The sequence below is a fragment of the Podarcis cretensis genome (assembly GCF_951804945.1).
Source record: "Podarcis cretensis genome assembly, chromosome: 3".
Lineage (NCBI taxonomy): Eukaryota > Metazoa > Chordata > Lepidosauria > Squamata > Lacertidae > Podarcis > Podarcis cretensis.
The window spans coordinates 108220942-108230858 of record NC_137172.1 but is presented as its reverse complement, the minus strand read 5'-3'; the positions used below and the strand labels follow the sequence as shown (position 1 = coordinate 108230858).

Genomic DNA, 9917 nt, shown 5'->3' with positions numbered 1-9917 from the left:
TGGTGTCCTTCAGCCAACTGACACTGCTGCCAGCTGTCACTTCTGCGCGGTAAGTTGGCCTGGACCAATAGAGAATGGGTCCCACCAAAGCCCCTCAAGCCTGAAACCAGCCCTACTAGTTACCTTGAAAATGTAATCTGTATTAGCACATTCACAAAGGTCTGACACATCCTTTTCCTCTTGATTCACATGCAACAGAAGGCCAATTCAACTATGTGATCATACTGCATAATAATATAGTTACCTTGAGAGGGTGCATAGAACATTTCTTCGTCTGTTACACTCGAAGGACAGTGGTCATGTGGTACTTCTTGCTCCCCAGGACTTTTTATCACTGTGTTCTTAAACAAACTTTGTTCATTCTTAGTTGGCTTTATCCCAGTTGTATGCTTTACAATAGTACTGTTCACAGTACTACCAGTAGTGGTGAAGGTCGCATTCGCTTTATTTTCAAAAATATTTCTGGAGTCTTCATCTAGTATGCTGCCAGAATGATTAAATACAAGGGGATCTTTCTCCAAAAAATTTCTTTCCCCACATTTCCACATTTCTTTTTCCACATTTTCCTTACTAATTTCATTAAACATGAAAAGCTCTTCCAGTACCAGATCAAATTGATTTTTCAGTTCAAACTCGTGTCTGCTTTTAATTTCAAAAGATAAATGCTTTTCTATGGCATCTTCAAAATGGCCATGTTTCATTGTGCATGAAGTCATTGTTAATGTGTCTTTAGAACTAACCCTTTCCCCACATCCATAATTGAAACATAGCGTAGTTATATTCTGAGGTTGATTTCTTTTGCTTACATAACTCTGCTCAAAAGTTGAATTTTCTTTCTTATTCACATCTTTGGCATTTTGTTTCACAGACACTAGCTCTGGATTATGTGTGCTGTTTAGTAAAATACTTTTTTGAAGCAATAAATTCAGATTTTCTACTTTTTTAACACTAGGATGTTTCAAGTTCTTAGAGATTCTAGAACTACAAACAGGGTAGTATGGTAAAACGCTATTATTATTTTCAAATACAAAGCCACTTAGTTTTCTTCTTTTTCCATGCCGGGAAATCTTGTAACGCTGAGCTTTGACACTCACTGGTCTATTTTGATCTATGCAAACATCATAAGAAACAGTTGAAGTAAAATACTGGTCACCATTATATTTAAGTACATTTCCAGAATTAAGGCCATTAATAGGGAAGTGCATGTTGTTGTCTTCACATGTGTGCCTTTGACTATTGTTGTTTATATCTTTGGGATACTTAGACTTTTTACTTTTGCTTTTCTGTTCCAAAAAAGGATTGCAAATTGTATATAACTGAGGGAGAACGCAATTAGAAGTCAATGTATCAGAGCCACTGCAAGTTAATCTTTTATCAGGAACAAAATATCCTTTGCTATCTTTTTTATTATTTTCAACATTAAAGATCACATTTCCCATAAATGAAATTTCCTCTGAATCAGTACTGAGGCAAATTTGTTTATATGTGTCAAATGGATAAAAATTGACTTTCATTTCAGTAGAACCACAGTCTTCACAATTACCATTCCTTCTTTTGTTCATCATTGCTCTGCTACAAGTTCTTATATATTCTGGGACACGTTTGCTTTTGCTTGCTTGTGCTTTGCTATGTGCTCTTGGAATAAAATGAGAAGCTTTAAATTTTTTAACAGGAAACGTATTGTTTTCATTGAAGAATTTTCCAGTTCTCTTTTGTATATTTGGTTCCATTGTACTCACCATTGGAAGATTTGATTGTTGAATACTGCACTTCCCAAATCTGAGTGGAGCTGAAGTCAAATAGTTAAATAGTCTTAAGTTTGCTGACAGGTTGTGCACTGTAGGACTACACAACCTTCCCCCCCATAAAGTAGAGCTGTGAAAATCATTCTCTGGGAAAATGTGTTTGTTAGAAATTATAAGTTGCCTTGCCATTTGTTCTTTTTCATTACCAACTACTGAAAAGCTGCCATCTTCTATAGTATATCTGGAAAATTTGAAGTGTTCCATGGTACTGGTGCCATTGGGTATTTCCCTTTGTTGGGTATTGAGCAGAAAAAAATGACTGAATATTGAGGCATTCTTTTCAACTGCAGTGCTGCAATCATGTAAAAATGACTCAAAAGCAGCACATTTTACTAATTTGGTATTTACAACTCCACAGCTTCTTGAATAAGATATATACATGTGCTTATATACTTTGTTCCTTCTTAAGTTAGTCTTTGCCAAGGCATTTGTTTGCTTTTTGCGGAATAAAATATTTTCATCCTCACCCACAACATTTTTATATTCATATAAGAATGATCCAATGTTTGATTTTCTTCCTTTCATGAAATTGCCAGCTAACAAATGTAGCAGTGGGATTTTGTCACTGATGCTTCCACCATCTGCAACTGCTTTGGGAATATGGTTTTTTTCTCCATGTACATGATGACAACCTGTGCCATTTTCATTAGTTTGAAATGCTGGCACATCTGTAAGTAAATATTCTAGTCTTACAACAATATTTTCTGCCAAGATGTCATAAGAAAGTATATTTACTGATGGTAACTCAATCTCCTTTGAAATGTTGCCACTGTCTATTGATTTTTCTTTTTCTTTAGCAAAAATGATCCAAGGTTTTGTGACCAATGAATTAATATTTTCATTAAATTCAGAACCGGAATCTTTTAAATTGCTACAGTAATCATTTTCAAGTGCCCATTTTTCTATGAATGGTGTATTTCCTAACAATCTGGAATGTGAATGGGCATTCATACAAAGTCTAAAATGTAGATACGGTCTTAAGTTGGTTTTTGTGCTGTTTTTCTCTTGCAGTTCCAAATTGTTTTGACTAAAATCCCAAGATCCTTCAGGAAAACCTAGATGTGTGTCTGGTGATTTCTTATCTGCATAGCATAAACTTTTTAGCAACTGCCTCTGCTCATTTGAGCTCACTTGACTATCTGTTTTGAGTTTCTTTGGCCATGGTTCTTCCATCTCTTCTGATATGGATAGAAGTGCTTGTAAACGTTCCATGATCAGTTCTGAGTAACAAAACTTGATGAGACCTGTTCTGAAATTTTAACCAACTTATAATTAAAATTATGCAAACTATTTGTGTATTTTAAGCATTAACAACATACATTTAACAAAATGCATTTTGAGTGACATGGTGCTCTCTTATTCATGTTTATCATTTTTCCATATGAGACAATAGCAATGACATCATTTTCATTTGATCTCCAGTTACCATAGGAGTATGTTAAAAGATGAAAAATATAATTACAGAGCTTTTAAAGAAAAGTAACTAAACATAGTTACTTGGAATAAGAGGCCGTACATTTAAAGTAAACTTATTTCCCCATAAATTTGCTTAGGGTCACAACACTAGGCATGATTCATTTCTCTTTTTTTAAAAAAAGCATTGATCAGTATTTCAGACATTCAGCATGATAGGCTTTACTTCTCTGTTTACTTTTTTACATTTTAAGAACAGAAATATACAGTAGTCCCAGTGCTTTTTTTCAGGGGGGCACTAAAGGGTATGCAGAAACAGCACATCCTTTTTTATGTTAAAAAGTGTGGCACTTACTGTAACAACTTCAGGGTGAGTACTGGAACCTATTTTTCTCAAAAAAAAAAAAAAAAAAAGGCCTGAGTGGTTCCACCATTATTCATGAAAATCTTTGGAGTGAGGGATATACCAGAGTACTCTCTAATGTGGAGAAAGGCATAGTTTTAGCAATAAACAGAGGTAAAGGTAAAGGTAAAGGTACCCCTGCCCGTACGGGCCAGTCTTGACAGACTCTGGGGTTGTGCGCCCATCTCACTTAAGAGGCCAGGGGCCAGCGCTGTCCGGAGACACTTCCGGGTCACGTGGCCAGCGTGACATCGCTGCTCTGGCGAGCCAGAGCCGCACACGGAAACGCCGTTTACCTTCCCGCTGGTAAGCGGTCCCTATTTATCTACTTGCACCCGGAGGTGCTTTCGAACTGCTAGGTTGGCAAGCGCTGGGACCGAGCAGTGGGAGCGCACCCCGCCGCAGGGATTCGAACCGCCGACCTTTCGATCGGCAAGTCCTAGGCGCTGAGGCTTTAACCCACAGCGCCACCTGCGTCCCTAATAAACAGAGGACACAGCTGCAAATAAAACGTCTTAAATGTGTTGTAAAGTTCAATATACAAATGTGACACTAGATGGTGTCAGTGAGCTACGCAAAATTCAATGTGATTTTCAAAACTTTTTTTTTAAGCATTTCCACGGCGTTTTTCACATGTGTGTGGATTCCACCAGAGAAGGCCACACATAGTTCCCATATTGCAATAAAAATGGAAGAGAGTCTTTCCATTACTGATCGGTATAGCTACTACAATAACATGGAGTGGGCTAGAACTGCATACCACATGTAAAGGTAAAGGTAAAGGGACCCCTGACCATTAGGTCCAGTCGTGACCGACTCTGGGGTTGCGGCCTCATCTCGCTTTACCGGCCGAGGGAGCCGGCGTACAGCTTCTGGGTCATGTGGCCAGCATGACTAAGCCGCTTCTGGCGAACCAGAGCAGTGCACGGAAATGCTGTTTACCTTCCCGTCCCGCCAGAGCAGTACCTATTTATCTACTTGCACTTTGACGTGCTTTCGAACCGCTAGGTTGGCAGGAGCAACGGGAGCTCATGCCGTCGCGGAGATTTGAACCGCCGACCTTCTGATCGGCAAGTCCTAGGCTCTGTGGTTTAACTAACAGCGCCACCCGCGTCCCTTATACCACATGTAGATGGTAGCTAATAGCTCTTTGTCAGTGTGGGTTGAGAACATCACCAGCACACAATGGGCACTGTTAACCCCTTTCTGAAAACAGCCCCAAGTATATTTGCTTAATTCAAATGGGCCCTCTGGCTGATAGCACTTTTAGCCATTCCCTGCATACTCCATCATGTGTCCCTACTTATGAAACCTGAAATAGTGCTTCTTCCCATGCTAATCTAACCCACATTTTGAGACTAACAGAAGGTCTCTGTTTCAGATACCTTCAGAAAGTCCTGTTTCAGATACTTCCTCTATCAGGGGTGCAGTACACAGCAATGGAAGAGAGGACTTTTTAGCTGGCTTTGGAACATCCTAGAGTAGCTTTCGTGGCACTAATGTTGAAGAATAGTATAAAAATGTTTTAAATACGTAACCTTTCACACAAATCAAGAGTTCAGGAATAACGGTGCTATTTCTCTTCAGTCACTGCAAACTTCTGATCCTTCCTCTCTGCAGTTTTGTTTTGCTTTTAAAAAAGAGACATTAAAAAACATTCAATTGCATTGACTGGCTGAGGCATGCATTCTACAACGAAATGAAATGTCCTTGTACTGTAATAACGTCATGCAAGACATATTAAAACCATACTGGGTTGGATTCAGAGTAAGTGTGTTGCACTTAGTTCCTGTTCAATTCAATCGGGCAAGTTAACGGTGACTAATTTTTCACATCGATTGCAATGGCACATAGGCGCAACTGATCTGAAGCACAATCTTAGGTGTGTTAATGGAAGTAAGCTTCATTTTCTTTTAATCGGGCTTACTCCCTAGCAGTGGCGTAGCGTGGGGGGTGCAGGGGGGGCCGGCCGCACCGGGCGCAACATCTGGGGTTAGGGCAAATCCACGGGTTAGGGGGCGCAAATTACTTGCCTTGCCCCGGGTGCTGACAACCCACGCTACGCCACTGCTCCCTAGTATGTGTGTTTAGGACTACTGCCTCAGTCCTGACCTAGCTCATTGGTTATAAATGAATTTAATTCATTAATTAAGCATTAATATTCAGACAGCATTTTAAGAAGCGGTTTCTGTGAAATTATTTGACCCTCAATTCCGGTTCTTCTGATAACATTTTAAAAGTAAACTGCTTGTCTGAAAATGAAATATAACATTGTTGCACCACTATTTGTCTACTAAAAAAAAATCTCAACAACATTTAGGGTGTCCTGGTTTTTACTTTTTGAAATACGGCAACTCTAGAACATCCACATTGTTATGTTACTGTGCTGAGGTGAAAAAACAAGAAAGAAAGGAACAAGGAGGAGGGAATTCTACCATGGGGCATTTGTTGTAACACCTTCACTGTTCTGGGCTTCCATGGATTCTTGTTACCAAATGCTACTTGTTGCATAGGGTGGCCATATTTCAAAAAGTAAAATTCCTAACACCCGCAAAGTTCTTGACCTTTATTTTTTAAATTTTTTTTAGGAAGGCCGCAAAACATCTGGGTTTCCCCTGACATTTTGCCATTCTGGCAAAATCCCCCCAATGCCATTTTTACGCCCCAAAACCAGGACATGGCAGGAATTTTCCTGACGTATGGCAAGCCTCTTGTTGCAGGACCTGGGACAATTTAAACCAGCTGCCTCCTTAGCCAGCTCCTTCTCCGCCTCAGAGCTGAGGAATTCAGCTTCACCATGTACTACTTCTATAAGGGCAATGGTGCAGCCTCTGAAGCAAGAAGAACAGGCCATGAATGAAACTCAATCCCCCTCAAAAAACCCAAAACTCAGTGGACAGATTGTGAGGAGGAACCTGCAAAAAATAACCTTTTCAGGCATTATAGCAATTTATTGCGATCACTTCTTTGTAGATTAGGCTAAGAGACTTGGAGCAGGATTTCCCCCTCCCCCTTCTAATTGTGACATTTCCTGAGTAATATAAAAAATAAATAAATTCCTGAGTAATATAAATGTACCATGAAGATGCCTCCCCCCCCCCCATTAGTTTGTGGACTAATCTTTTTTTCATGTAATGTGATTCTTTTTGCATATTTGTGTGCGTAGAAACTGAGATTGCATTACTTTGGAACTAGACTATCCTTTCCCTTTTTATACAAAAAAGTTTGCATGCCAGTGGTTTAAAATTGAGCTGCTATTATAATGTCGAGTTTGCTTGGTTATTTCTATAGCCTCTGAGCATACTTATACAAGCAGAGTTGGTAAGAAATAAATAGAAGTGCACAGGTAATCTTGGTGTTGCGGCGTACAGGAATTATGGCTTTTAGAAACCATGTGTACTCTGAGGCAACGGTGCCCTTTCTGGACACAGACAGACTTTACGTCGAACTTAGAAAAAGCTTCCAACTTTTATGTTCCTTCAGACCCTTGATCCCTGTCCTCCCCAAGACCGGAAGTTATGACCTTTCATAGAAAACAACAGCCAGAAATGCAAGATGGCACCTGTTATGCTAGCTGTGGTTGAGCAACACCTCGCCCACCCTGAGGGGGTCAGCAAAAAGAGAGATTTTATTACTTCCTAAGCAGAAGCAAAAATAAAAAAGGGAAAGGATAAAAAAATAAATAAAAGCACCCGGAAGAACCGTCTCCAAGCAATGACTGCTCGGATTATTATTTCTCTGTGTTTCTGCTGCCTCCAGTATGAGGACTCATTTAGGCGGGAAAACGCCGTGAGGCGTTTGGCGACACAGGAGGAGGGACAGAAAATGGAGACTTCGCCCTAAACTGCAATCCTGTACACAGTTACATGGAAGTTAATCCTATTTAACTCAGTGGGGCTCAAATGCAGATTAATGTGAAATGAAGGCTCTTGTCCCCCCCCCCTTCTGTTCGGAAAAAAAGTAAACACAAGTGCCATCATGGGGGGTGTGTGTGGAGGGTAATCTTCCCTCTTTCCTCACAAAGAGAAAAGTTGTGACAATTAAGCATTTGGTTTCTATGTAGTTGTTTTTAAACACAAATTTTATTTTTCTATTATGAACCCCCCCCCCCCAAAAAAAACCCCATGAAACCTGACAGGAATGATGAAAAAATGTCGGTATTTTCCCCCAATAGTGACCCATTTTTCCTTCATGTTTTTAGCGTCTTTTACTTGGGAGTAATTCTCAGTGGGACTTCCCCCCCAAAAAAGTGGGTAGAAGATGGCCGTTGCAGTTGAGTTCTCCAATATTTCCCACCTGGAAGAATCAGCTTAAAGAAAGGCAGGCCTTTTACTTTCCTTCCATCTTCTCTGTCAGAAGATTTGTTGAAGGGAAACATGGCTTAGGCTGCAAGCCTTTGTCCACTTACTTAAGAGTAAACCACATTGGACCTATGTGGGGCTTACACCTGAGTAAAAATTTATAGGAAGGGCTGACTGGGGATTTTGACCATGTTACTATTGCTCACAGTTCCAAAATATAAAGCTTCCCTGTTCTATTTTCTGCACCTGTTTTATTTATCTTTCTACTTTTGTGCTTCATGTCACAGTTTGAAAAGGGGTTGGGGGGGGGGAGCAGAGAGAACATGTTCATTTCTTTAAATTTAGGTTGGGACTCCCAAATCCCAAAATCAGCTGGTCCAGTGTGTAATGTTTATTCACTTAAAACCAAAGATCATTGCATTAATCCCGAACAAATGGCATTCTGCTAAAATAAGTGCCCCCTGAATTTCATTAACAGTAAAAGCCATATCTAGCACATGCCTGATCCTTTAGCGGCTCTCAGCAAAATGCTGTTTGGATCTGTTTGTGGCCGCATTTTTAATTTATAATGTATTAATAATGAATACGTGGGGTGTGTTTTTCATATAATACAATTCTGCATTTTGCTATTACCAAAGGTATTGTACAAAGCAAGTGGTTAAGGCATATGTCCTTAGAAAGAGCTTAGTATCCAGTCGCAGATCCCCTAAAGGCTTTTTGCTGACCTAAGTGAATTAAAGAGGCTGTACCACTAAATATGTGTGCTAAATATGTATAGTGCACAGATCGGAAGTTGTGGTCTCCTGGAAATGATGAGCTTAATTTTCAGATCTCATGGCCAATAGTCATGGTCAGCAATGGTAGAAATTGGGAGTCCAACATTTGGTGGGTCATATTAGACAGGGCAGGATAGAAATATTTTAATAAATTATACAGGGCAGGATAGAAATATTTTAACAAATTATACAGGACAGGATAGAAATATTTTAATAAATTAATAAAGCTTGATCAAGGAATACCCACAAGCTGCATACATGCTGTTCCCATCAACAGCACTCTATCTTTATTGTTGTATGAATTTTGTGATTTTTCATAAAACACTCTTAGATTTGGATCATTCCTCCGCAAAACAAATTATGTGCCACTTTGGAAGGCAGGGCAGGATATAAATTCAACAAATAAATATCACAGGGATTCTAGAAAGAAATCAAACCTGCATGAAACAGCGTCCTACGTAGCAATTCAAATTAAACTAAGCAGGATTTTAAAAATATTTTAACTGAAGAAAAATATAACATACCCAACAAAAAATTCGTTGCAAAGCTTAGTCTTCTTGCACAATTTTAGGTCATATTGTTCTTGACAGAGAGACACAGTATTTTCATGGTGTTTATTCTGTGCTTAAAATTAATTTCTTCAATCAAAGTACATCACAATCTTAGGATTCATGTTTCGTTGCGCTGCTTTAGAAAGACCAACCTGCCAGCACTGGTGAAAAGTATTTAGTCCGCAAAGTGCTTTTTGGTCTGACGTCGCTTCTCTCAATGGGTTATGTTTGTACTTGCTTATGTTTGGATAAGAGAATAAACTTGAGGTATATCCTCTGGCCTGAACCCACAGATCATGGGGTATTCAATGTGCTGCTCCCCCAAGATGGGCTCACAATACCTATTGTACTTTTGCAAGGTTATCTTCTTCTTCTTCTTCTTCTTCTTCTTCTTCTTCTTCTTCTTCTTCTTCTTCTTCATTAAATTTATATACCATCCTATACCTGGGGGTCTTAGGGTGGTTCACAGAATAAGATCAATATATAAAACCACAAAATACATAATAAAAATAAAAACAACCCAGTAGGTCCCCCCTTGGAATGTCACATGTAGTTCCTTGGTAATAAAAGAACGTTCAACTGAATACCGTGCCAGGATTGGGCACATACCTAAGTAGGTTTTTTTACAAAATATTTAGTAAGTATGTAAGCTCTCTTCTGGCCAAATT

General features: G+C 39.3%; 1 long non-coding RNA gene across 4 annotated transcripts; it reads right to left on the bottom strand.

The window, feature by feature from the left end:
* Positions 1-572: 572 nt before the first annotated feature.
* Positions 573-7725, bottom strand: LOC307212681. 4 transcript variants are annotated; one of them, XR_013837088.1, is made up of 3 exons: positions 6991-7725; positions 5007-5251; positions 573-3054 (listed from the first exon to the last, which is right to left on the bottom strand). It is a non-coding gene; the product is annotated as an uncharacterized lncRNA (long non-coding RNA). The 4 variants fall into 4 exon arrangements; XR_013837089.1 differs by having other exon boundaries at positions 5160-5251; XR_013837090.1 differs by having other exon boundaries at positions 573-3049; positions 5160-5251.
* Between the last annotated feature and the right edge of the window lie 2192 nt (positions 7726-9917).